The sequence below is a fragment of the Melospiza georgiana genome, chromosome 2 (assembly GCF_028018845.1).
Source record: "Melospiza georgiana isolate bMelGeo1 chromosome 2, bMelGeo1.pri, whole genome shotgun sequence".
Lineage (NCBI taxonomy): Eukaryota > Metazoa > Chordata > Aves > Passeriformes > Passerellidae > Melospiza > Melospiza georgiana.
The window spans coordinates 95269095-95294204 of record NC_080431.1 but is presented as its reverse complement, the minus strand read 5'-3'; positions in this window follow the sequence as shown (position 1 = coordinate 95294204).

Below are 25110 nucleotides of genomic sequence, written 5' to 3'. Positions count from 1 at the left end.
TCTGGTCTGGGGGCCAGTGCCTGGGGCTGGCTGGCTGGCCCCTGAAAAGCTACGATAGGCAGGATGCTGACCAGACCCATGGTGGCACCAGTGCCAAGTTGGGCTGGTTTGATAGTACCAAGTGCGTCCTGCAATCTGCCATCCAGAAGCGGGGCAGCTTACTTTTGTTTGCCAGGGAAACGGGCCGAGGTTTGTGTCTGGGGGCCTACGGCTGGGAGTGACCGACTGGCTCCTGAAATGCTACGATAGGCAGGATGGTGACCAGACCCATAGTGGCACCAGTGCCAAGTTGGGCTGGTTTGATAGTACCAAATGGCTCCTGCACTCTGCCATCAAAAAGCTAGCAGGCGAGTTTTGTTTTCCAGGGAAAAGCGCCGTTGTTTGTGATTGGGGGCCTGTGGCTGGGAGTGGCCGGCTGGCTCCTTAGAACCCACGATACGCAGGATGGTTCCCAGACCAGAGGTGGCACCAGTGCCAAGTTGGGCTGGTTTGATGATGCCAAGTTGCTCCTGCAATCTGCCATCCAGAAGCGGGGTAGCTTACTTTTGTGTGCCAGGGAAACGGGCCGAGGTTTGTGGCTGGGGGCCCATGGCTGGGAGTGACCGGCTGGCTCCTGAAAATCCACGATAGGCAGAATGGTTCCCAGACCCAAGGTGGCACCAGAGCCAAGTCGGGCTGGTTTGATGGTGCAAAGTGGCTCCTGCAATCTGCCATCCCAACGCGGGGCAGCTGATTTCAGTTTGCCAAAGAAAAGGGCTGTGGTATGTGTTTGGGTCCTGTGGCTGGGAGTGGCCGGCTGGCTCCTTAAATTCCATGATACGCAGCATCGTTCCCAGACCCAAGGTGGCACCAGTGCCAAGTTGGGCTGGTTTGACAGTGTCAAGCGCCTCCTGCAATCTCCCATCCACAAGTGGGGCAGCTGAGATTTTTTTGCCTGTGAATCGGGCCGTTGTTTTTGATTGGGGTCTGTGGCCGAGAGTGGTCAGCTGACTCCTGACAATCCACAATACGCAGGATGGTTCCCAGACCCAAGGTGGCACCAGTGCCAAGTTGGGCTGGTTTGATTGTACCAAGTGCGTCCTGCAATCTGCCATCCAGAAGCGGGGCAGCTGAGTTTTGTTTGCCAGAGGAAAGGGCCGTGGTTTTTGTTTGGGGGCCTATTGCTCAGAGTGGCCAGCTGGCCCCTGAAAATCCACGATAGGCAGAATGGTTCCCAGACCCAAGGTGGCACCAGTGCCAAGTTGGGCTGGTTTGATGGTGCAAAGTGGCTCCTGCAATCTGCCATCCCGACGCGGGGCAGCTGATTTTTGTTTGCCAGAGAACAAGTCCGTGGTTCATTTTTGGGGGCATATGGCTGGGAGTGGCCGGCTGGCTCCTTAAAAAGCTCGATACGCAGGATGGTTCCCAGGCCAGAGGTGGCACCAGTGCCAAGTTGGGCTGTTTTTGTAGTACCAAGGGCGTGCTGCAATTTGCCTTCCAGAAGAGGGGCAGTTGAGTTTTGTTTGCCAGAGAAAAGGGCCGTGGTTTGTGTTTGAGGGCATATGGCTGAGAGTGGCCGGCTGACCCCACAAAATCCACAATAGGCAGGATGGTTCCCAGAGCCAAGGTGGCACCAGTGCCAAGTCGGGCTGGTTTGATAGTACTAAATAGCTCCTGCAATCTGCCATCAAAAAGTTGGCAGGCGAGTTTTGTTTTCCAGGGAAAAGAGCCGTTGTTTTTGTTTGGGGCCCTGTGGCTGGGAGTGGCCGGCAGGCTCCTTAGAATCCACGATACGCAGGATGGTTCCCAGACCCAAGGTGGCACCAGTGCCAAGTTGGGCTGGTTTGATGGTGCAAAGTGGCTCCTGCAATCTGCCATCCAGAAGCGGGGTAGCTTACTTTTGTTTGCCAGGGAAACGGGCATAATTTTGTGTCTGGGGGCCTATGGCTGGGAGTGGCCAGCTGGCTCCTTAAAATGCACGATACGCAGGATGGTGACCAGACCCAAGGTTGCACCAGTGCCAAGTCCGGCTGCTTTTGTAGTACCAAGTGCGTCCTGCAATTTGCCATCCAGAAGAGGGGCAGTTGAGTTTTGTTTACCAGAATAAAGTGCCGTGGTTTGTTTTTGGGGGCCTATGGCTGAGAGTGGCTGGCTGGCCCCTGAACATCCACGATAGGCAGGATGGTTCCCAGATCCAAGGTGGCACCAGTGCCAAGTCGGGCTGGTTTGATGGTGCAAAGTGGCTCCTGCAATCTGCCATCCAGACGCGGGGCAGCGGATTTTTGTTTGCTGGAGAAAAGTTCCGTGGTTTGATTTTGGCGGTATATGGCAGGGCGTGGTCGGCTGGCTCCTTAAAAAGCTCGATCCGCAGGATGGTTCCCTGACCCAAGGTGGCATCAGTGCCAAGTCGGGCTGTTTTCGTAGTACCAAGTGCGTCCTGCAATTTGCCATCCAGAAGAGGGGCAGTTGAGTTTTGTTTGCCAGAGAAAAGGGCCGTGGTTTGTGTTTGGGGGCATATGGCTGAGAGTGGCCGGCTGGCCCCTGAAAATCCACGATAGGCAGGATGGTTCCCAGACCAGAGGTGGCACCAGTGCCAAGTCGGGCTGGTTTGATAGTAATAAATAGCTCCTGCAATCTGCCATCCAGAAGCGGGGCAGCTTACTTTTGTTTGCCAGGGAAACGGGCCGAGATTTGTGTCTGGGGGCCTATGGCTGGGAGTGACCGGCTGGCTCCTGAAAAGCTACGATAGGCAGGATGGTTACCAGACCCATGGAGGCACCAGTGCCAAGATGGGCTGGTTTGATAGTACCAAGTCGCTCCTGCAATCTGCCATTCAAAAGCAGGGCAACTGAGTTTTGTTTGCCAGAGAAAAGCGCTGTTGTTTGTGTTTGGGGTCCTGTGGCAGGGAGTGGCCGGCTGGCTCCTTAGAATCCACGATACGCAGGATGGTTCCAAGACCAGAGGTGGCACCAGTGCCAAGTCGGGCTGGTTTGATAGTACCAAGTGGTTCCTGAAATCTGCCATCCAGAAGCGGGGCAGCTTACTTTTGTTTACCATGGAAATGGGCCGAGCTTTGTGTCTGGGGGCCTATGGCTGGGAGTGACCGGCTGGCTCCTGAAAAGCTACGATAGGCAGGATTGTGACCAGACCCATGGTGGCACCAGTGCCAAGTTGGCTGGTTTCATAGCACCAAGTGGCTCCTGCAATCTGCCATCAAAAAGTTGGCAGGCGAGTTTTGTTTTCCAGGGAAAAGCGCCGTTGTTTGTGTTTGGGGGTGTGTGGCTGGGAGTGACCGGCTGGCTCCTTAGAATCCACGATACGCAGGATGGTTCCCAGACCAGAGGTGGCACCAGTGCCAAGTTGGGCTGGTTTGATAGTAATAAATAGCTCCTGCAATCTGCCATCCAGAAGCGAGGCAGCTTACTTTTGTTTGCCAGGGAAACGGGCAGAGCTTTGTGTCTGGGGGCCTATGGCTGGGAGTGACCGGCAGGCTCCTGAAAAGCTAAGATAGGCAGGATGTTTACCAGACCCATGGTGGCACCAGTGCCAAGTTGGGCTAATTTGATAGTACCAAGTCGCTCCTGCAATCTGCCATCCAAAAGCAGGGCAACTGCCTTTTGTTTACCAAAGAAAAGGGCTGTGGTATGTGTTTGGGTCCTGTGGCTGGGAGTGGCCGACTGGCTCCTTAAATTCCATGATACGCAGCATCGTTCCCAGACCCAAGGTGGCACCAGTGCCAAGTTGGGCTGGTTTGACAGTGTCAAGCGCCTCCTGCAATCTCCCATCCACAAGTGGGGCAGCTGAGATTTTTTTGCCTGTGAATCGGGCCGTTGTTTTTGATTGGGGTCTGTGGCCGAGAGTGGTCAGCTGACTCCTGACAATCCACAATACGCAGGATGGTTCCCAGACCCAAGGTGGCACCAGTGCCAAGTTGGGCTGGTTGGATTGTACCAAGTGCGTCCTGCAATCTGCCATCCAGAAGCGGGGCAGCTGAGTTTTGTTTGCCAGAGGAAAGGGCCGTGGTTTTTGTTTGGGGGCCTATGGCTCAGAGTGGCCAGCTGGCCCCTGAAAATCCACGATAGGCAGAATGGTTCCCAGACCCAAGGTGGCACCAGAGCCAAGTCGGGCTGGTTTGATGGTGCAAAGTGGCTCCTGCAATCTGCCATCCCGACGCGGGGCAGCTGATTTTTGTTTGCCAGAGAACAAGTCCGTGGTTCATTTTTGGGGGCATATGGCTGGGAGTGGCCGGCTGGCTCCTTAAAAAGCTCGATACGCTGGATGGTTCCCAGGCTGGAGGTGGCACCAGTGCCAAGTTGGGCTGTTTTTGTAGTACCAAGGGCGTGCTGCAATTTGCCTTCCAGAAGAGGGGCAGTTGAGTTTTGTTTGCCAGAGAAAAGGGCCGTGGTTTGTGTTTGATGGCATATGGCTGAGAGTGGCCGGCTGACCCCACAAAATCCACAATAGGCAGGATGGTTCCCAGAGCCAAGGTCGCACCACTGCCAAGTCGGGCTGGTTTGATAGTACTAAATAGCTCCTGCAATCTGCCATCAAAAAGTTGGCAGGCGAGTTTTGTTTTCCAGGGAAAAGAGCCGTTGTTTTTGTTTGGGGGCCTGTGCCTGGGAGTGGCCGGCTGGCTCCTTAGAATCCACGATACGCAGGATGGTGACCAGACCCAAGGTGGCACCAGTGCCAAGTCCGGCTGCTTTTGTAGTACCAAGTGCGTCCTGGAATTTGCCATCCAGAAGAGGGGCAGTTGAGTTTTGTTTACCAGAGTAAAGTGCCGTGGTTTGTTTTTGGGGGCCTATGGCTGAGAGTGGCTGGCTAGCCCCTGAAAATCCACGATAGGCAGGATGGTTCCCAGATCCAAGGTGGCACCAGTGCCAAGTCGGGCTGGTTTGATGGTGCAAAATGGCTCCTGCAATCTGCCATCCAGACGCGGGGCAGCGGATTTTGTTTGCTGTAGAAATGTTCCGTGGTTTGATTTTGGCGGTATATGGCAGGGCGTGGCCGGCTGGCTCCTTAAAAAGCTCGATACGCAGGATGGTTCCCTGACCCAAGGTGGCATCAGTGCCAAGTCGGGCTGTTTTCGTAGTACCAAGTGCGTCCTGCAATTTGTCATCCAGAAGAGGTACAGTTGAGTTTTGTTTGCCAGAGAAAAGGGCCGTGGTTTGTGTTTGGGGGCATATGGCTGAGAGTGGCCGGCTGGCCCCTGAAAATCCACGATAGGCAGGATGGTTCCCAGACCAGAGGTGGCACCAGTGCCATGTCGGGCTGGTTTGATAGTAATAAATAGCTCCTGCAATCAGCCATCCAGAAGCGGGGCAGCTTACTTTTGTTTGTCAGGGAAACGGGCCGAGATTTGTGTCTGGGGGCCTATGGCTGGGAGTGACCGGCTGGCTCCTGAAAAGCTAGGATAGGCAGGATGGTTCCCAGACCCAAGGTGGCACCAGTGCCAAGTTGGGATGGTTTGATTGTACCAAGTGCGTCCTGCAATCTGCCATCCAGAAGCGGGGCAGCTGAGTTTTGTTTGCCAGAGGAAAAGCGCCGTGGTTTTTGTTTGGGGGCCTATGGCTCAGAGTGGCCAGCTGGCCCCTGAAAATCCACGATAGGCAGAATGTTTCCCAGACCCAAGGTGGCACCAGAGCCAAGTCGGGCTGGTTTGATGGTGCAAAGTGGCTCCTGCAATCTGCCATCCCGACGCGGGGCAGCTGATTTTTGTTTGCCAGAGAACAAGTCCGTGGTTCATTTTTGGGGGCATATGGCTGGGAGTGGCCGGCTGGCTCCTTAAAAAGCTCGATACGCTGGATGGTTCCCAGGCCAGAGGTGGCACCAGTGCCAAGTTGGGCTGTTTTTGTAGTACCAAGGGCGTGCTGCAATTTGCCTTCCAGAAGAGGGGCAGTTGAGTTTTGTTTGCCAGAGAAAAGGGCCGTGGTTTGTGTTTGATGGCATATGGCTGAGAGTGGCCGGCTGACCCCACAAAATCCACAATAGGCAGGATGGTTCCCAGAGCCAAGGTCGCACCAGTGCCAAGTCGGGCCGGTTTGATAGTACTAAATAGCTCCTGCAATCTGCCATCAAAAAGTTGGCAGGCGAGTTTTGTTTTCCAGGGAAAAGAGCCGTTGTTTTTGTTTGGGGGCCTGTGGCTGGGAGTGGCCAGCTGGCTCCTAAGAATCCACGATACGCAGGATGCTTTCCAGACCAGAGGTGGCACCAGTGCCAAGTCGGGCTGGTTTGATGGTGCAAAGTGTCTCCTGCAATCTGCCATCCAGAAGCGGGGTAGCTTACTTTTGTTTGCCAGGGAAACGGGCAGAGCTTTGTGTCTGGGGCCTATGGCTGGGACTGACCGGCTGGCTCCTGAAAAGCTACGATACGCAGGATGGTGACCCGACCCATGGAGGCACCAGTGCCAAGTTGGGCTGGTTTGATAGTACCAAGTGCCTCCTGCAATCTGCCGTCCAAAAGCAGGGCAACTGAGTTTTGTTTACCAAAGAAAAGGGCTGTGGTATGTGTTTGGGTCCTGTGGCTGGGAGTGGCCGACTGGCTCCTTAAATTCCATGATACTCAGCATCGTTCCCAGACCCAAGGTGGCACCAGTGCCAAGTTGGGCTGGTTTGACAGTGTCAAGCGCCTCCTGCAATCTCCCATCCACAAGTGGGGCAGCTGAGATTTTTTTGCCTGTGAATCGGGCCGTTGTTTTTGATTGGGGTCTGTGGCCGAGATTGGTCAGCTGACTCCTGACAATCCACAATACGCAGGATGGTTCCCAGGCCCAAGGTGGCACCAGTGCCAAGTTGGGCTGGTTGGATTGTACCAAGTGCGTCCTGCAATCTGCCATCCAGAAGCGGGGCAGCTGAGTTTTGTTTGCCAGAGGAAAGGGCCGTGGTTTTTGTTTGGGGGCCTATGGCTCAGAGTGGCCAGCTGGCCCCTGAAAATCCACGATAGGCAGAATGGTTCCCAGACCCAAGGTGGCACCAGTGCCAAGTCGGGCTGGTTTGATGGTGCAAAGTGGCTCCTGCAATCTGCCATCCCGACGCGGGGCAGCTGATTTTTGTTTGCCAGAGAACAAGTCCGTGGTTCATTTTTGGGGGCATATGGCTGGGAGTGGCCGGCTGGCTCGTTAAAAAGCTCGATACGCTGGATGGTTCCCAGGCTGGAGGTGGCACCAGTGCCAAGTTGGGCTGTTTTTGTAGTACCAAGGGCGTCCTGCAATTTGCCTTCCAGAAGAGGGGCAGTTGAGTTTTGTTTGCCAGAGAAAAGGGCCGTGGTTTGTGTTTGAGGGCATATGGCTGAGAGTGGCCGGCTGACCCCACAAAATCCACAATAGGCAGGATGGTTCCCAGAGCCAAGGTGGCACCAGTGCCAAGTCGGGCTGGTTTGATAGTACTAAATAGCTCCTGCAATCTGCCATCAAAAAGTTGGCAGGCCAGTTTTGTTTTCCAGGGAAAAGAGCCGTTGTTTTTGTTTGGGGGCCTGTGCCTGAGAGTGGCCGGCTGGCTCCTTAGAATCCACGATACGCAGGATGGTTCCCAGAGCCAAGGTGGCACCAGTGCCAAGTTGGGCTGGTTTGATGGTGCAAAGTGGCTCCTGCAATCTGCCATCCAGAAGCGGGGTAGCTTACTTTTGTTTGCCAGGGAAACGGGCAGAATTTTGTGCCTGGGGGCCTATGGCTGGGAGTGGCCAGCTGGCTCCTTAAAATGCACGATACGCAGGATGGTGACCAGACCCAAGGTGGCACCAGTGCCAAGTCCGGCTGCTTTTGTAGTACCAAGTGCGTCCTGCAATTTGCCATCCAGAAGAGGGGCAGTTGAGTTTTCTTTACCAGAATAAAGTGCCGTGGTTGGTTTTTGGGGGCCTATGGCTGAGAGTGGCTGGCTGGCCCCTGAAAATCCACGATAGGCAGGATGGTTCCCAGATCCAAGGTGGCACCAGTGCCAAGTCGGGCTGGTTTGATGGTGCAAAGTGGCTCCTGCAATCTGCCATCCAGACGCGGGGCAGCGGATTTTTGTTTGCTGGAGAAAAGTTCCGTGGTTTGATTTTGGCGGTATATGGCAGGGCGTGGTCGGCTGGCTCCTTAAAAAGCTCGATACGCAGGATGGTTCCCTGACCCAAGGTGGCATCAGTGCCAAGTCGGGCTGTTTTCGTAGTACCAAGTGCGTCCTGCAATTTGCCATCCAGAAGAGGGGCAGTTGAGTTTTGTTTGCCAGAGAAAAGGGCCGTGGTTTGTGTTTGGGGGCATATGGCTGAGAGTGGCCGGCTGGCCCCTGAAAATCCACGATAGGCAGGATGGTTCCCAGACCAGAGGTGGCACCAGTGCCAAGTCGGGCTGGTTTGATAGTAATAAATAGCTCCTGCAATCTGCCATCCAGAAGCGGGGCAGCTTACTTTTGTTTGCCAGGGAAACGGGCCGAGATTTGTGTCTGGGGGCCTATGGCTGGGAGTGATCGGCTGGCTCCTGAAAAGCTACAATAGGCAGGATGGTTACCAGACCCATGGAGGCACCAGTGCCAAGATGGGCTGGTTTGATAGTACCAAGTCGCTCCTGCAATCTGCCATTCAAAAGCAGGGCAACTGAGTTTTGTTTGCCAGAGAAAAGCGCTGTTGTTTGTGTTTGGGGTCCTGTGGCAGGGAGTGGCCGGCTGGCTCCTTAGAATCCACGATACGCAGGATGGTTCCCAGACCAGAGGTGGCACCAGTGCCAAGTCGGGCTGGTTTGATAGTACCAAGTGGTTCCTGCAATCTGCCATCCAGAAGCGGGGCAGCTTACTTTTGTTTACCATGGAAATGGGGCGAGCTTTGTGTCTGGGGGCCTATGGCTGAGAGTGACCGGCTGGCTCCTGAAAAGCTACGATAGGCAGGATTGTGACCAGACCCATGGTGGCACCAGTGCCAAGTTGGCTGGTTTCATAGCACCAAGTGGCTCCTGCAATCTGCCATCAAAAAGTTGGCAGTCGAGTTTTGTTTTCCAGGGAAAAGCGCCGTTGTTTGTGTTTGGGGGCCTGTGGCTGGGAGTGACCGGCTGGCTCCTTAGAATCCACGATACGCAGGATGGTTCCCAGACCCGAGGTGGCACCAGTGCCAAGTCGGGATAGTTTGATGGTGCAAAGTGGCTCCTGCAATCTGCCATCCAGAAGCGGGGTAGCTTACTTTTGTTTGCCAGGGAAACGGGCCGAGGTTTTTTTCTGGGGGCCTATGGCTGGGAGTGACCGGCTGGCTCCTGAAAAGCTACAGTAGGCAGGATGATTACCAGACCCATGGTAGCAGCAGTGCCAAGTTGGGCTGATTTGATAGTACCAAGTGGCTCCTGCAATCTGCCATCAAAAAGTTGGCAGGCGAGTTTTGTTTTCCAGGGAAAAGCGCCGTTGTTTGTGTTTGGGGCCCTGTGGCTGGGAGTGGCCGCCTGTCGTCTTAGAATCCACGTTACGCAGCATGGTTCCCAGATCCAAGGTGGCACCAGTGCCAAGTCGGGCTGGTTTGATAGTACCAAGTGGCTCCTGCAATCTGCCATCCAGAAGCGGGGCAGCTTACTTTTGTTTGCCAGGGAAACGGGCCGAGGTATTTGTCTGGCGCCCTATGGCAGGGAGTGACTGGCTGGCTCCTGAAAAGCGACGATAGGCAGGATGTTTACCAGACCCATGGTGGCACCAGTGCCAAGTTGGGCTGGTTTGATAGTACCAAGTGGCTCCTGCAATCTGCCATCCAAAAGCAGGGCAACTGAGTTTTGTTTGCCAGAGAAAAGCGCTGTTGTTTGTGTTTGGGGTCCTGTGGCTGGGATGGCCGGCTGGCTCCTTAGAACCCACGATACGCAGCATCGTTCCCAGACCCAAGGTGGCACCAGTGCCAAGTCTGGCTGGTTTGATACTACCAAGTGGCTCCTGCAATCTGCCATCCAGAAGCGGGGCAGCTTACTTTTGTTTGCCAGGGAAACGAGCCGAGGTTTGTGTCTGGGGGCCTATGGCTGGGAGTGACCGGCTGGCTCCTGAAAAGCTACGATAGGCAGGATGGTGACCAGACCCATGGTGGCACCAGTGCCAAGTTGGGCTGGTTTGATAGTACCAAGTGGCTCCTGTAATCTGCCATCAAAAAATTTGCAGGCGAGATTTGTTTTCCAGGAAAAAGCGCCGTTGTTTGTATTTGGGGGCGTGTGGTTGGGAGTGGCCGGCTGGCTAATTAGAATCCACGATACGCAGGATGGTTCCCAGACCCATGGTGGCACCAGTGCCAAGTTGGGCTGGTTTGATAGTACCAAGTGGCTCCTGCAATCTGCCATCCAGAAGCGCGGTAGCTTACTTTTGTTTGCAAGGGAAACGGGCCGAGGTTTGTGGCTGGGGGCCTATGGCTGGGAGTGACCACCTGGCTCCTGAAAAGATACGATAGGCAGGATGGTTACCAGACCCATGGTGGCACCAGTGCCAAGTTGGGCTGGTTTGATAATACCAAGTGGCTCCTGCAATCTGCCATCAAAAAGTTGGCAGACGAGTTTTGTTTTCCAGGGAAAAGCGCCATTGATTGTGTTTGGGGACCTGTGGCTGGGAGTGGCCGGCTGGCTCCTTAGAATCCACGATACACAGCATGGTTCCCAGACCCAAGGTGGCACCAGAGCCAAGTTGGGCTGGTTTGATAGTACCAAGTGGCTTCTGCAATCTGCCATCCAGAAGCGGGGCAGCTTACTTTTGTTTGCCAGGGAAACGGGCCGAGGTTTGTGTCTGGGGGCTATGGCCCGGAGTGACCGGCTGGCTCCTGAGAAGCTACGATAGGCAGGATGGTGACCAGACCCATGGTGGCACCAGTGCCAAGTTGGGCTGGTTTGATAATACCAAGTGGCTCCTGCAATCTGCCATCAAAAAGTTGGCAGACGAGTTTTGTTTTCCAGGGAAAAGCGCCATTGATTGTGTTTGGGGACCTGTGGCTGGGAGTGGCCGGCTGTCTCCTTAGAATCCACGATACGCAGGACAGTTCCCAGACCAGAGGTGGCACCAGTGCCAAGTCGGGCTGGTTTGATAGTACCAAGCGGCTCCTGCAATCTGCCGTCAAAAAGTTGGCAGGCGCATTTTGTTTTCCAGGGAAAAGCGCCGTTGTTTGTGTTTGGGGCCCTGTGGTTGGGAGTGGCCGGCTGCCTCCTTAGAATCCACGATACGCAGGATGGTTTCCAGGCCCAAGGTGGCACCAGTTCCAAGTCCGGCTGGTTTGATAGTACCAAGTGGTTCCTGCAATCTGCCATCCAGAAGCGGGGCAGCTTACTTTTGTTTGCCAGGGAAACGTGCCGAGGTGTTGTGTCTGGGGTCCTATGCCTGGGAGTGACCGGCTGGCTCCTGAAAAGCTACGATAGGCAGGATGGTGACCAGACCCATGGTGGCACCAGTGCCAAGTTGGGCTGGTTTGATAGTACCAAGTGGCTCCTGCAATCTGCCATCAAAAAGTTGGCAGTCGAGTTTTGTTTTCCAGGGAAAAACGCCATTGTTTGTATTTGGGGGCCTGTGGCTGGGAGTGGCAAACCGGCTCCTTAGAAACCACGATAAGCAGGATGGTCCCCAGACCAGAGGTGGCACCAGTGCCAAGTCGGGCTAGTTTGATGGTGCAAAGTGGCTCCTGCAATCTGCCATCCGTAAGCGGGTTAACTTACTTTTGTTTGCCAGGGAAACGGGCCGAGGATTTTGTCTCGGGGCCTATGGCTGGGAGTGACGGGCTGGCTCCGGAAAAGCTACGATAGGCAGGATGGTGACCAGACCCATGGTGGCAGCAGTGCCAAGTTGGGCTGGTTTGATACTACCAAGTGGCTCCTGCAATCTGCCATCCAGAAGCGGGGCAGCTTACTTTTGTTTTCAATGGAAACTGGCCGAGGTCCCTGTCTGGGGGTCTATGGCTGGGAGTGACCTCCTGGCTCCTGAAATGCTATGCTAGGCAGGATGGTGACCAGACCCATGGTGGCACCAGTGCCAAGTTGGGCTGGTTTGATAGTACCAAGTGGCTCCTGCAATCTGCCATCAAAATGTTGGCAGGCGAGTTTTGTTTTCCGGGGAAAAGCGCCGTTGTTTGTGTTTGGGGGCCTGTGGCTGGGAGTGGCTGCCTGGCGCCTTAGAATCCACGATACGCAGGATGGTTCCCAGACCCGAGGTGGCACCAGTGCCAAGTCGGGCTGGTTTGATGGTTCAAAGTGGCTCCTGCAATCTGCCATCCAGAAGCGGGGTAGCTTACTTTTATTTGCCGGGGAAACGGGCAGAGCTTTGTGTTTGGGGCCTATGGCTGGGACTGACCGGCTGGCTCCTGAAAAGGTACGATAGGCAGGATGGTGACCAGACCCATACAGGCACCAGTGCCAAGTTGGGCTGGTTTGATAGTACCAAGTGGCTCCTGCAATCTGCCATCCAGAAGCGGGGCAGCTTACTTTTGTTTGCCAGGGAAACGGGCCGAGGTTTGTGTCTGGCGGCCTATGGCTGAGAGTGACCGGCTGGCTCCTGAAAAGCTACAGTAGGCAGGATGCTGACCAGACCCATGGTAGCAGCAGTGCCAAGTTGGGCTGATTTGATAGTACCAAGTGGCTCCTGCAATCTGCCATCAAAAGGTTGGCAGACGAGTTTTGTTTTCCAGGGAAAAGCGCCGTTGTTTGTGTTTGGGGCCCTGTGGCTGGGAGTGGCCGCCTGTCGTCTTAGAATCCACGTTACGCAGCATGGTTCCCAGATCCAAGGTGGCACCAGTGCCAAGTCGGGCTGGTTTGATAGTACCAAGTGGCTCCTGCAATCTGCCATCCAGAAGGGGGCAGCTTACTTTTGTTTGCCAGGGAAACGGGCCGAGGTATTTGTCTGGGGCCCTATGGCAGGGAGTGACTGGCTGGCTCCTGAAAAGCTACGATAGGCAGGATGGTGACCAGACCCATGGTGGCACCAGTGCCAAGTTGGGCTGGTTTGATAGTATCAAGTGGCTCCTGCAATCTGCCATCCAGAAGCGGGGCAGCTTACTTTTGTTTTCCACGGAACCTGGCCGAGGTTCCTGTCTGGGGGTCTATGGCTGGGAGTGACCTCCTGGCTCCTGAAAAGCTATGCTAGGCAGGATGGTGACCAGACCCATGGTGGCACCAGTGCCAAGTTGGGCTGGTTTGATAGTACCAAGTGGCTCCTGCAATCTGCCATCAAAATGTTGGCAGGCGAGTTTTGTTTTCCGGGGAAAAGCGCCGTTGTTTGTGTTTGGGGGCCTGTGGCTGGGAGTGGCTGCCTGGCGCCTTAGATTCTACGTTACGCAGCATGGTTCCCAGAGCCAAGGTGGCACCAGTGCCAAGTCGGGCTGGTTTGATAGTACCAAGTGGCTCCTGCAATCTGCCATCCAGAAGCGGGGCAGCTTAATTTTGTTTGCCAGGGAAACGGGCCGAGGTTGGTGTCTGGCAGCCTATGGCTGAGAGTGACCGGCTAGGTCCTGAAAAGCTACGATAGGCAGGATGGTGACCATACCCATGGTGGCACCAGTGCCAAGTTGGGCTGGTTTGATAGTACCAAGTGGCTCCTGCAATCTGCCATTAAAAAGTTTGCAGGCCAGATTTGTTTTCCAGGGAAAAGCGCCGTTGTTTGTGTTTGGGGGCCTGTGGCTGGGAGTGGCCGGCTGGCTCCTTAGAATCCACGATACGCAGGATGGTTCCCAGACCCGAGGTGGTACCAGTGCCAAGTCGGGCTGGTTTGATGGTTCAAAGTGGCTCCTGCAATCTGCCATCCAGAAGCGGGGTAGCTTACTTTTGTTTGCCGGGGAAACGGGCAGAGCTTTGTGTTTGGGGCCGATGGCTGGGAGTGACCGGCTGGCTCCTGAAAAGCTACGATAGGCAGGATGGTTACCAGACCCATGGAGGCACCAGTGCCAAGTTGGGCTGGTTTGATAGTACCAAGTGGCTCCTGCAATCTGCCATCCAGAAGCGGGGCAGCTTACTTTTGTTTGCCAGGGAAACAGGCCGAGGTTTGTGTCTGGGGGCCTATGGCTGGGAGGGCCCACCTGGCTCCTGAAAAGCTACGATAGGCAGGATGGTGACCAGACCCATGGTGGCACCATTGCCAAGTTGGGCTGGTTTGACAGTACCAAGTGGCTCCTGCAATCTGCCATCAAAAATTTGGCAGGCCAGTTTTGTTTTCCAGGGAAAAGCGCGGTTGTTTGTGTTTGTGGGCCTGTGGCTGGGAGTGGCCAGCTGGCTCCTTAGAATCCACGATACGCAGGATGGTTCCCAGACCAGAGGTGGCACCAGTGCCAAGTCGGGCTGGTTTGATGGTTCAAAGTGGCTCCTGCAATCTGCCATCCAGAAGCGGGGTAGCTTACTTTTGTTTGCCAGGGAAACGGGCAGAGCTTTTTGTCTGTGGCCTATGGCTGGGAGTGACCGGCTGGCTCCTGAAAAGCTACGATAGGCAGAATGGTGACCAGACCCATGGTGGCACCAGTGCCAAGTTGGGCTGGTTTGATAGTACCAAGTTGCTCCTGCAATCTGCCATCAAAAAGCAGGGCAACTGAGTTCTGTTTGCCAGAGAAAAGCGCTGTTGTTTGTGTTTGGGGTCCTGTGGCTGGGAGTGGCCGGCTGGCTCCTTAGAATCCATGATACGCAGGATGGTTCCCAGACCCAAGGTGGCACCAGTGCCAGGTCGGGCTGGTTTGATAGTACCAAGTGGTTCCTGCAATCTGCCATCCAGAAGCGGGGCAGCTTTCTTTTGTTTACCATGGAAATGGGCCGAGATTTGTGTCTGGGGGCCTATGGCTGGGAGTGACCGGCTGGCTCCTGAAAAGCTACGATAGGCAGGATTGTGACCAGACCCATGGTGGCAGCAGTGCCAAGTTGGGCTGGTTTGATAGTACCAAGTGGCTCCTGCAATCTGCCATCAAAATTTCGCAGGCGAGTTTTGTTTTCCAGGGAAAAGCGCCGTTGTTTGTGTTTGGGGGCCTGTGGCTGGGAGTGGCCGGCTGGCTCCTTAGAATCCACGATACGCAGGACAGTTCCCAGACCAGAGGTGGCACCAGTGCCAAGTCGGGCTGGTTTGATAGTACCAAGTGGCTCCTGCAATCTGCCGTCAAAAAGTTGGCAGGCGCATTTTGTTTTCCAGGGAAAAGCGCCGTTGTTTTTGTTTGGGGCCCTGTGGTTGGGAGTGGCCGGCTGCCTCCTTAGAATCCACGATACGCAGGATGGTTTCCAGGCCCAAGGTGGCACCAGTTCCAAGTCGGGCTGGTTTGATAGTACCAAGTGGTTCCTGCAATCTGCCATCCAGAAGCGGGGAAGCTTACTTTTGTTTGCCAGGGAAACGGGCCGAGGTTTTGTGTCTGGGGGCCTATGGCTGGGAGTGACCGGCTGGCTCCTGAAAAGCTACGATAGGCAGGATGGTGACCAGACCCATGGTGGCACCAGTGCCATGTCGGGCTAGTTTGATAGTGCAAAGTGGCTCCTGCAATCTGCCATCCAGAAGCGGGTTAACTTACTTTTGTTTGCCAGGGAAACGGGCCGAGGGTTTGTCTGGGGGCCTGTGGCTGGGAGTGACCGGCTGGCTCCGGAAAAGCTACGATAGGCAGTATGGTGACCAGACCCATGGTGGCACCAGTGCCAAGTTGGGCTGGTTTGATAGTAGCAAGTGGCTCCTGCAATCTGCCATCAAAATTTGGCAGGCGAGTTTCGTTTTCCAGGGAAAAGCGCTGTTGTTTGTGTTTGGGGCCCTGTGGCTGGGAGTGGCCGGCTGGCCCCTGAAAATCCACGATAGGCAGAATGGTTCCCAGACCCAAGGTGGCACCAGTGCCAAGTTGGGCTGTTTTTGTAGTACCAAGTGCGTCCTGCAATTTGCCTTCCAGAAGTGGGGCAGTTGAGTTTTGTTTGCCAGAGAAAAGGGCCGTGGTTTGTGTTTGAGGGCATATGGCTGAGAGTGGCCGGCTGACCCCACAAAATCCACAATAGGCAGGATGGTTCCCAGAGCCAAGGTGGCACCAGTGCCAAGTCGGGCTGGTTTGATAGTACTAAATAGCTCCTGCAATCTGCCATCCAGAAGCGGGGTAGCTTTATTTTGTTTGTCAGGGAAACGGGCAGAGCTTTGTGTCTGGGGTCCTGTGGCTGGGAGTGGCCGGCTGGCTCCTTAGAATCCACGATACGCAGGATGGTTCCCAGACCAGTGGTGGCACCAGTGCCAAGTTGGGCTGGTTTGATAGTACCAAGTGGCTCCTGCAATCTGCCATCAAAATGTTGGCAGGCGAGTTTTGTTTTCCGGGGAATAGCGCCGTTGTTTGTGTTTGGGGGCCTGTGGCTGGGAGTGGCTGCCTGGCTCCTTAGAATCTACGTTACGCAGCATGGTTCCCAGAGCCAAGGTGGCACCAGTGCCAAGTCGGGCTGGTTTGATAGTACCAAGTGGCTCCTGCAATCTGCCATCCAGAAGCGGGGCAGCTTACTTTTGTTTGCCAGGGAAACGGGCCGAGGTTTTTGTCTGGGGGCCTATGGCTGGGAGTGACCGGCTGGCTCCTGAAAAGCTACGATAGGCAGGATGGTGACCAGACCCATGGTGGCACCAGTGCCAAGTTGGGCTGATTTGATAGTACCAAGTGGCTCCTGCAATCTGCCATCAAAATGTTGGCAGGCGAGTTTTGTTTTCCAGGGAAAAGCGCCGTTGTTTGTGTTTGGGGGCCTGTGGCTGGGAGTGGCCGGCTGGCTCCTTAGAATCCACGATACGCAGGACAGTTCCAAGACCAGAGGTGGCACCAGTGCCAAGTTGGGCTGGTTTGATAGTACCAAGTGGCTCCTGCAATCTGCCGTCAAAAAGTTGGCAGGCGCATTTTGTTTTCCAGGGAAAAGCGCCGTTGTTTGTGTTTGGGGCCATGTGGTTGGGAGTGGCCGGCTGCCTCCTTAGAATCCACGATACGCAGGATGGTTTCCAGGCCCAAGGTGGCACCAGTTCCAAGTTGGGCTGGTTTGATAGTACCAAGTGGCTCCTGCAATCTGCCATCCAGAAGCGGGGCAGCTTACTTTTGTTTGCCAGGGAAACGGGCCGAGGTTTTGTGTCTGGGGGCCTATGGCTGGGAGTGACCGGCTGGCTCCAGAAAAGCTACGATAGGCAGGATGGTGACCAGACCCATGGTGGCACCAGTGCCAAGTTGGGCTGGTTTGATAGTACCAAGTGGCTCCTGCAATCTGCCATCAAAATGTTGGCAGGCGAGTTTTGTTTTCCAGGGAAAAGCACCGTTGTTTGTGTTTGGGGGCCTGTGGCTGGGACTGGCCGGCTGGCTAATTAGAATCCCCGATACGCAGGATGGTTCCCAGACCCGAGGTGGCACCAGTGCCAAGTCGGGATAGTTTGATGGTGCAAAGTGGCTCCTGCAATCTGCCATCCAGATGCGGGGCAGCTTACTTTTGTTTTCCATGGAAACTGGCCGAGGTTCCTGTCTGGGGGTCTATGGCTGGGAGTGACCTCCTGGCTCCTGAAAAGCTATGCTAGGCAGGATGGTGACCAGACCCATGGTGGCACCAGTGCCAAGTTGGGCTGGTTTGATAGTACCAAGTGGCTCCTGCAATCTGCCATCCAAAAGCAGGGCAACTGAGTTTTGTTTGCCAGAGAAAAGCGCTGTTGTTTGTGTTTGGGGTCCTGTGGCTGGGAGTGGCCGGCTGGCTCCTTAGAATCCACGATACGCAGGATGGTTCCCAGACCCAAGGTGGCACCAGTGCCAGGTCGGGCTGGTTTGATAGTACCAAGTGGTTCCTGCAATCTGCCATCCAGAAGCGGGGCAGCTTACTTTTGTTTACCATGGAAATGGGCCGAGCTTTGTGTCTGGGCGCCTATGGCTGGGAGTGACCGGCTGGCTCCTGAAAAGCTACGATAGGCAGGATTGTGACCAGACCCATGGTGGCACCAGTGCCAAGTTGGCTGGTTTGATAGCACCAAGTGGCTCCTGCAATCTGCCATCAAAAAGTTGGCAGTCGAGTTTTGTTTTCCAGGGAAAAGCGCCGTTGTTTGTGTTTGGGGGCCTGTGGCTGGGAGTGGCCGGCTGGCTCCTTAGAATCCACAATACGCAGGACAGTTCCCAGACCAGAGGTGGCACCAGTGCCAAGTCGGGCTGGTTTGATAGTACCAAGTGGCTCCTGCAATCTGCCGTCAAAAAGTTGGCAGGCGCATTTTGTTTTCCAGGGAAAAGCGCCGTTGTTTGTGTTTGGGGCCCTGTGGCTGGGAGTGGCCGGCTGCCTCCTTAGAATCCACGATACGCAGGATGGTTTCCAGGCCCAAGGTGGCACCAGTTCCAAGTCCGGCTGGTTTGATAGTACCAAGTGGTTCCTGCAATCTGCCATCCAGAAGCGGGGCAGCTTACTTTTGTTTGCCAGGGAAACGGGCCGAGGTTTTGTGTCTGGGGGCCTATGGCTGGGAGTGACCGGCTGGCTCCTGAAAAGCTACGACAGGCAGGATGGTGACCAGACCCATGGTGGCACCAGTGCCAATTTGGGCTGGTTTGATAGTACCAAGTGGCTCCTGCAATCTGCCATCAAAAAGTTGGCAGTCGAGTTTTGTTTTCCAGGGAGAAGCGCCATTGTTTGTGTTTGGGGGCCTGTGGCTGGGAGTGGCAAACCGGCTCCTTAGAACCCACGATAAGCAGGATGGTCCCAAGACCAGAGGTGGCACCAGTGCCAAGTCGGGCTAGTTTGATGGTGCAAAGTGGCTCCTGCAATCTGCCATCCGGAAGCGGGTTAACTTACTTTTGTTTGCCAGGGAAACGGGCCGAGGGTTTTGTCTGGGGGCCTATGGCTGGGAGTGACGGGCTGGTTCCGGAAAAGCTACGATAGGCAGTATGGTGACCAGACCCATGGTGGCACCAGTGCCAAGTTGGGCTGGTTTGATAGTACCAAGTGGCTCCTGCAATCTGCCATCAAAATTTGGCAGGCGAGTTTCGTTTTCCAGGGAAAAGCGCCGTTGTTTGTGTTTGGGGCCCTGTGGCTGAGAGTGGCCGGCTGGCCCCTGAAAATCCACGATAGGCAGAATGGTTCCCAGACCCAAGGTGGCACCAGTGCCAAGTTGGGCTGTTTTTGTAGTACCAAGTGCGTCCTGCAATTTGCCTTCCAGAAGTGGGGCAGTTGAGTTTTGTTTGCCAGACAAAAGGGCCGTGGTTTGTGTTTGAGGGCATATGGCTGAGAGTGGCCGGCTGACCCCACAAAATCCACAATAGGCAGGATGGTTCCCAGAGCCAAGGTGGCACCAGTGCCAAGTCGGGCTGGTTTGATAGTACTAAATAGCTCCTGCAATCTGCCATCCAGAAGCGGGGTAGATTAATTTTGTTTGTCAGGGAAACGGGCAGAGCTTTGTGTCTGAGGTCCTGTGGCTGGGAGTGGCCGGCTGGCTCCTTAGAATCCACGATACGCAGGATGGTTCCCAGACGAGTGGTGGCACCAGTGCCAAGTTGGGCTGGTTAGATAGTACCAAGTGGCTCCTGCAATCTGCCATCAAAAAGTTGCCAGGCGAGTTTTGTTTTCCAGGGAAAAGCACCGTTGTTTGTGTTTGGGGGCCTGTGGCTGGGAGTGGCCGGCTGGCTAATTAGAATCCACGATACGCAGGATGGTTCCCAGACCCGAGGTGGCACCAGTGCCAAGTCGGGATAGTTTGATGGTGCAAAGTGGCTCCTGCAATCTGCCATCCAGATGCGGGGCAGCTTACTTTTGTTTTCCATGGAAACTGGCCGAGGTTCCTGTCTGGGCGTCTATGGCTGGGAGTGACCTCCTGGCTCCTGAAAAGCTATGCTAGGCAGGATGGTGACCAGACCCATGGTGGCACCAGTGCCAAGTTGGGCTGGTTTGATACTACCAAGTGGCTCCTGCAATCTGCCATCAAAAAGTTGGCAGGCGAGTTTTGTTTTCCAGGGAAAAGCGCCAGTGTTCGTGTTTGGGAGCTGTGGTTGGGAAAGGCCGGATGGCTAATTAGAATCCACGATACGCAGGATGGTTCCCAGACCCAAGGAGGCACCAGTGCCAAGTCGGGCTGGTTTGATAGTACCAAGTGGTTCCTGCAATCTGCCATCCAGAAGCAGGGCAGCTTACTTTTGTTTACCATGGAAACGGGCCGACATTTGTGTCTCGGCGCCTATGGCTGGGAGTGACCGGCTGGCTCCGGAAAAGCTACGATAGGCAGTATGGTGACAAGACCCATGGTGGCACCAGTGCCAAGTTGGGTGGTTTGATAGTACCAAGTGGCTCCTGCAATCTGCCATCAAAAAGTTGGCAGGCCAGTTTTGTTTTCCAGGGAAAAGCGCCGTTTTTTGTGTTTGTGGGCCTGTGGCTGGGAGTGGCCGGCTGGCGCCTTAGAATCTACGTTACGCAGCATGGTTCCCAGACCCACGGTGGCACCAGTGCCAAGTTGGGCTGGTTTGATGGTGCAAAGTGGCTCCTGCAATCTGCCATCCAGAAGCGCGGTAGCTTACATTTGTTTGCCAGGGAAAAGGGCCGAGGTTTGTGGCTGGGGGCCTATGGCTGGGAGTGGCCAGCTGGCTCCTTCAAATGCACGATATGCAGAATGGTGACTAGACCCAAGGTGGAACCAGTGCCAAGTTGGGCTGGTTTTGTAGTAGCAAGTGGCTCCTGCAATTTGCCATCCAGAAGAGGGGCAGTTGAGTTTTGTTGGCCAGAGGAAAGGGCCGTGGTTGTTGTTTCGGGGTACATGACTGAGAGTGGCCGGCTGGCCCCTGAAAATCCACGATAGGCAGGATGGTTCCGAGACCCAAGGTGGCACCAGTGCCAAGTCGGGCTGGTTTGATGGTTCAAAGTGGCTCCTGCAATCTGCCATCCAGAAGCGTGGTAGCTTACTTTTGTTTGCCGGGGAAACGGGCAGAGCTTTGTGTTTGGGGCCTATGGCTGGGACTGACCGGCTGGCTTCTGAAAAGCTACGATAGGCCGGATGGTTACCAGACCCATGGAGGCACCAGTGCCAAGTTGGGCTGGTTTGATAGTACCAAGTGGCTCCTGCAATCTGCCATCCAGAAGCGGGGCAGCTTACTTTTGTTTGCCAGGGAAACGGGCCGAGGTTTGTGTCTGGCGGCCTATGGCTGGGAGTGACCGGCTGGCTCCTGAAAAGCTCCGATAGGCAGGATGCTGACCAGACCCATGGTAGCAGCGGTGCCAAGTTGGGCTGGTTTGATAGTACCAAGTGGCTCCTGCAATCTGCCATCAAAAAGTTGGCAGGCGAGTTTTGTTTTCCAGGGAAAAGCGCCGTTGTTTGTGTTTGGGGGCCTGTGGACGGGAGTGGCCGGCTGGCTCCTTAGAATGTACGTTACGCAGCATGGCTCCCAGACCAGAGGTGGCACCAGTGCCAAGTCGGGCTGGTTTGATAGTACCAAGTGGCTCCCGCAATCTGCCATCCAGAAGCGGGGCAGCTTACTTTTGTTTACCAGGGAAACGGGCCGAGGTTTGTGTCTGGGGGCCTATGGCTGGGAGTGACCGGCTGGCTCCTGAAAAGCTACGATAGGCAGGATGGTGACCAGACCCATGGTGGCAGCAGTGCCAAGTTGGGCTGGTTTGATAGTACCAAGTGGCTCCTGCAATCTGCCATCCAAAAGCAGGGCAACTGAGTTTTGTTTGCCAGAGAAAAGCGCTGTTGTTTGTGTTTGGGGTCCTGTGGCTGGGAGTGGCCGGCTGGCTCCTTAGAATCCACGATACGCATGATGGTTCCCAGACCCAAGGTGGCACCAGTGCTAAGTCGGGCTGGTGTGATAGTACCAAGTGGTTCCTGCAATCTGCCATCCAGAAGCGGGGCAGCTTACTTTTGTTTACCATGGAAATGGGCCGAGCTTTGTGTCTGGGCGCCTATGGCTGGGAGTGACCGGCTGGCTCCTGAAAAGCTACGATAGGCAGGATTGTGACCAGACCCATGGTGGCACCAGTGCCAAGTTGGCTGGTTTGATAGCACCAAGTGGCTCCTGCAATCTGCCATCAAAAAGTTGGCAGTCGAGTTTTGTTTTCCAGGGAAAAGCGCCGTTGTTTTTATTTGGGGGTGTGTGGCTGGGAGTGGCCGGCTGGCTAATTAGAATCCACGATACGCAGGATGGTTCCCAGACCAGAGGTGGCACCAGTGCCAAGTTGGGCTGGTTTGATAGTACCAAGTGGCTCCTGCAATCTGCCATCCAGAAGCGCGGTAGCTTACTTTTTTTTGCTAGGGAAACGGGCTGAGGTTTGTGGCTGGGGGCCTATGGCTGGGAGTGACCACCTGGCTCCTGAAAAGCTACTGTAGGCAGGATGGTTACCAGACCCATGGTGGCACCAGTGCCAAGTTGGGCTGGTTTGATAATACCAAGTGGCTCCTGCAATCTGCCATCAAAAAGTTGGCAGGCGAGTTTTGTTTTCCAGGGAAAAGCGCCATTGATCGTGTTTGGGGACCTGTGGCTGGGAGTGGCCGGCTGGCTCCTTAGAATCCACGATACACAGCATGGTTCCCAGACCCAAGGTGGCACCAGTGCCAAGTCGGGCTGGTTTGATAGTACCAAGTGGCTTCTGCAATCTGTTATCAAGAAGCGGGGCAGCTTACTTTTGTTTGCCAGGGAAACGGGCCGAGGTTTGGGTCTGGGGGCTATGGCCCGGAGTGACCGGCTGCCTCCTGAGAAGCTACGATAGGCAGGATGGTGACCAGACCCATGGTGGCACCAGTGCCATGTTGGGCTGGTTTGATAATACCAAGTGGCTCCTGCGATCTGCCATCAAAATTTGGCAGGCGAGTTTTGTTTTCCAGGGAAAAGCGCCGTTGTTTGTGTTTGGGGGCCTGTGGCTGGGAGTGGCCGGCTGGCTCCTTAGAATCCACGATACGCAGGACAGTTCCCAGACCAGAGGTGGCACCAGTGCCAAGTCGGGCTGGTTTGATAGTACCAAGCGGCTCCTGCAATCTGCCGTCAAAAAGTTGGCAGGCGCATTTTGTTTTCCAGGGAAAAGCGCCGTTGTTTGTGTTTGGGGCCCTGTGGTTGGGAGTGGCCGGCTGCCTCCTTAGAATCCACGATACGCAGGATGGTTTCCAGGCCCAAGGTGGCACCAGTTCCAAGTCTGGCTGGTTTGATAGTACCAAGTGGTTCCTGCAATCTGCCATCCAGAAGCGGGGCAGCTTACTTTTGTTTGCCAGGGAAACGGGCCGAGGTATTGTGTCTGGGGTCCTATGGCTGGGAGTGACCGGCTGGCTCCTGAAAAGCTACGATAGGCAGGATGGTGACCAGACCCATGGTGGCACCAGTGCCAAGTTGGGCTGGTTTGATAGTACCAAGTGGCTCCTGCAATCTGCCATCAAAAAGTTGGCAGTCGAGTTTTGTTTTCCAGGGAAAAACGCCATTATTTGTGTTTGGGGGCCTGTGGCTGGGAGTGGCAAACCGGATCCTTAGAACCAACGATAACCAGGATGGTCCCCAGACCAGAGGTGGCACCAGTGCCAAGTCGGGCTAGTTTGATGGTGCAAAGTGGCTCCTGCAATCTGCCATCCGGAAGCGGGTTAACTTACTTTTGTTTGCCAGGGAAACGGGCCGAGGATTTTGTCTCGGGGCCTATGGCTGGGAGTGACCGGCTAGCTCCGGAAAAGCTACGATAGGCAGTATGGTGACCAGACCCATGGTGGCACCAGTGCCAAGTTGGGCTGGTTTGATAGTACCAAGTGGCTCCTGCAATCTGCCATCAAAATTTGGCAGGCGAGTTTCGTTTTCCAGGGAAAAGCGCTGTTGTTTGTATTTGGGGACCTATGGCTGGGAGTGGCCGCCTGGCGCCTTAGAATCTACGTTACGCAGCATGGTTCCCAGAGCCAAGGTGGCACCAGTGCCAAGTCGGGCTGGTTTGATAGTACCAAGTGGCTCCTGCAATCTGCCATCCAGAGTCGGGGTAGCTTACTTTTGTTTGCCAGGGAAACGGGCCGAGGTTTGTGTCTGGCGGCCTATGGCTGAGAGTGACCGGCTGGCTCCTGAAAAGCTACAGTAGGCAGGATGATTACCTGACCCATGGTAGCAGCAGTGCCAAGTTGGGCTGATTTGATAGTACCAAGTGGCTCCTGCAATCTGCCATCAAAATGTTGGCAGTCGAGTTTTGTTTTCCAGGGAAAAGCGCCGTTGTTTGTGTTTGGGGCCCTGTGGCTGGGAGTGGCCGCCTGTCGTCTTAGAATCCACGTTACGCAGCATGGTTCCCAGATCCAAGGTGGCACCAGTGCCAAGTCGGGCTGGTTTGATAGTACCAAGTGGCTCCTGCAATCTGCCATCCAGAAGCGGGGCAGCTTACTTTTGTTTGCCAGGGAAACGGGCCGAGGTATTTGTCTGGGGCCCTATGGCAGGGAGTGACTGGCTGGCTCCTGAAAAGCTACGATAGGCAGGATGGTGACCAGACCCATGGTGGCACCAGTGCCAAGTTGGGCTGGTTTGATACTACCAAGTGGCTCCTGCAATCTGCCATCCAGAAGCGGGGCAGCTTACTTTTGTTTTCAATGGAAACTGGCCGAGGTCCCTGTATGGGGGTCTATGGCTGGGAGAGACCTCCTGGCTCCTGAAATGCTATGCTAGGCAGGATGGTGACCAGACCCATGGTGGCACCAGTGCCAAGTTGGGCTGGTTTGATAGTACCAAGTGGCTCCTGCAATCTGCCATCAAAAGTTGGCAGGCGAGTTTTGTTTTCCGGGGAAAAGCGCCGTTGTTTGTGTTTGGGGGCCTGTGGCTGGGAGTGGCTGCCTGGCGCCTTAGAATCTACGTTACGCAGCATGGTTCCCAGAGCCAAGGTGGCACCAGTGCCAAGTCGGGCTGGTTTGATAGTACCAAGTGGCTCCTGCAATCTGCCATCCAGAAGCGGGGCAGCTTACTTTTGTTTGCCAGGGAAACGGGCCGAGGTTGGTGTCTGGCGGCCTATGGCTGAGAGTGACCGGCTAGGTCCTGAAAAGCTACGATAGGCAGGATGGTGACCATACCCATGGTGGCACCAGTGCCAAGTTGGGCTGGTTTGATAGTACCAAGTGGCTCCTGCAATCTGCCATCAAATTTTGCAGGCCAGATTTGTTTTCCAGGGAAAAGCGCCGTTGTTTGTGTTTGGGGGCCTGTGGCTGGGAGTGGCCGGCTGGCTCCTTAGAATCCACGATACGCCGGATGGTTCCCAGACCCGAGGTGGCACCAGTGCCAAGTCGGGCTGGTTTGATGGTTCAAAGTGGCTCCTGCAATCTGCCATCCAGAAGCGGGGTA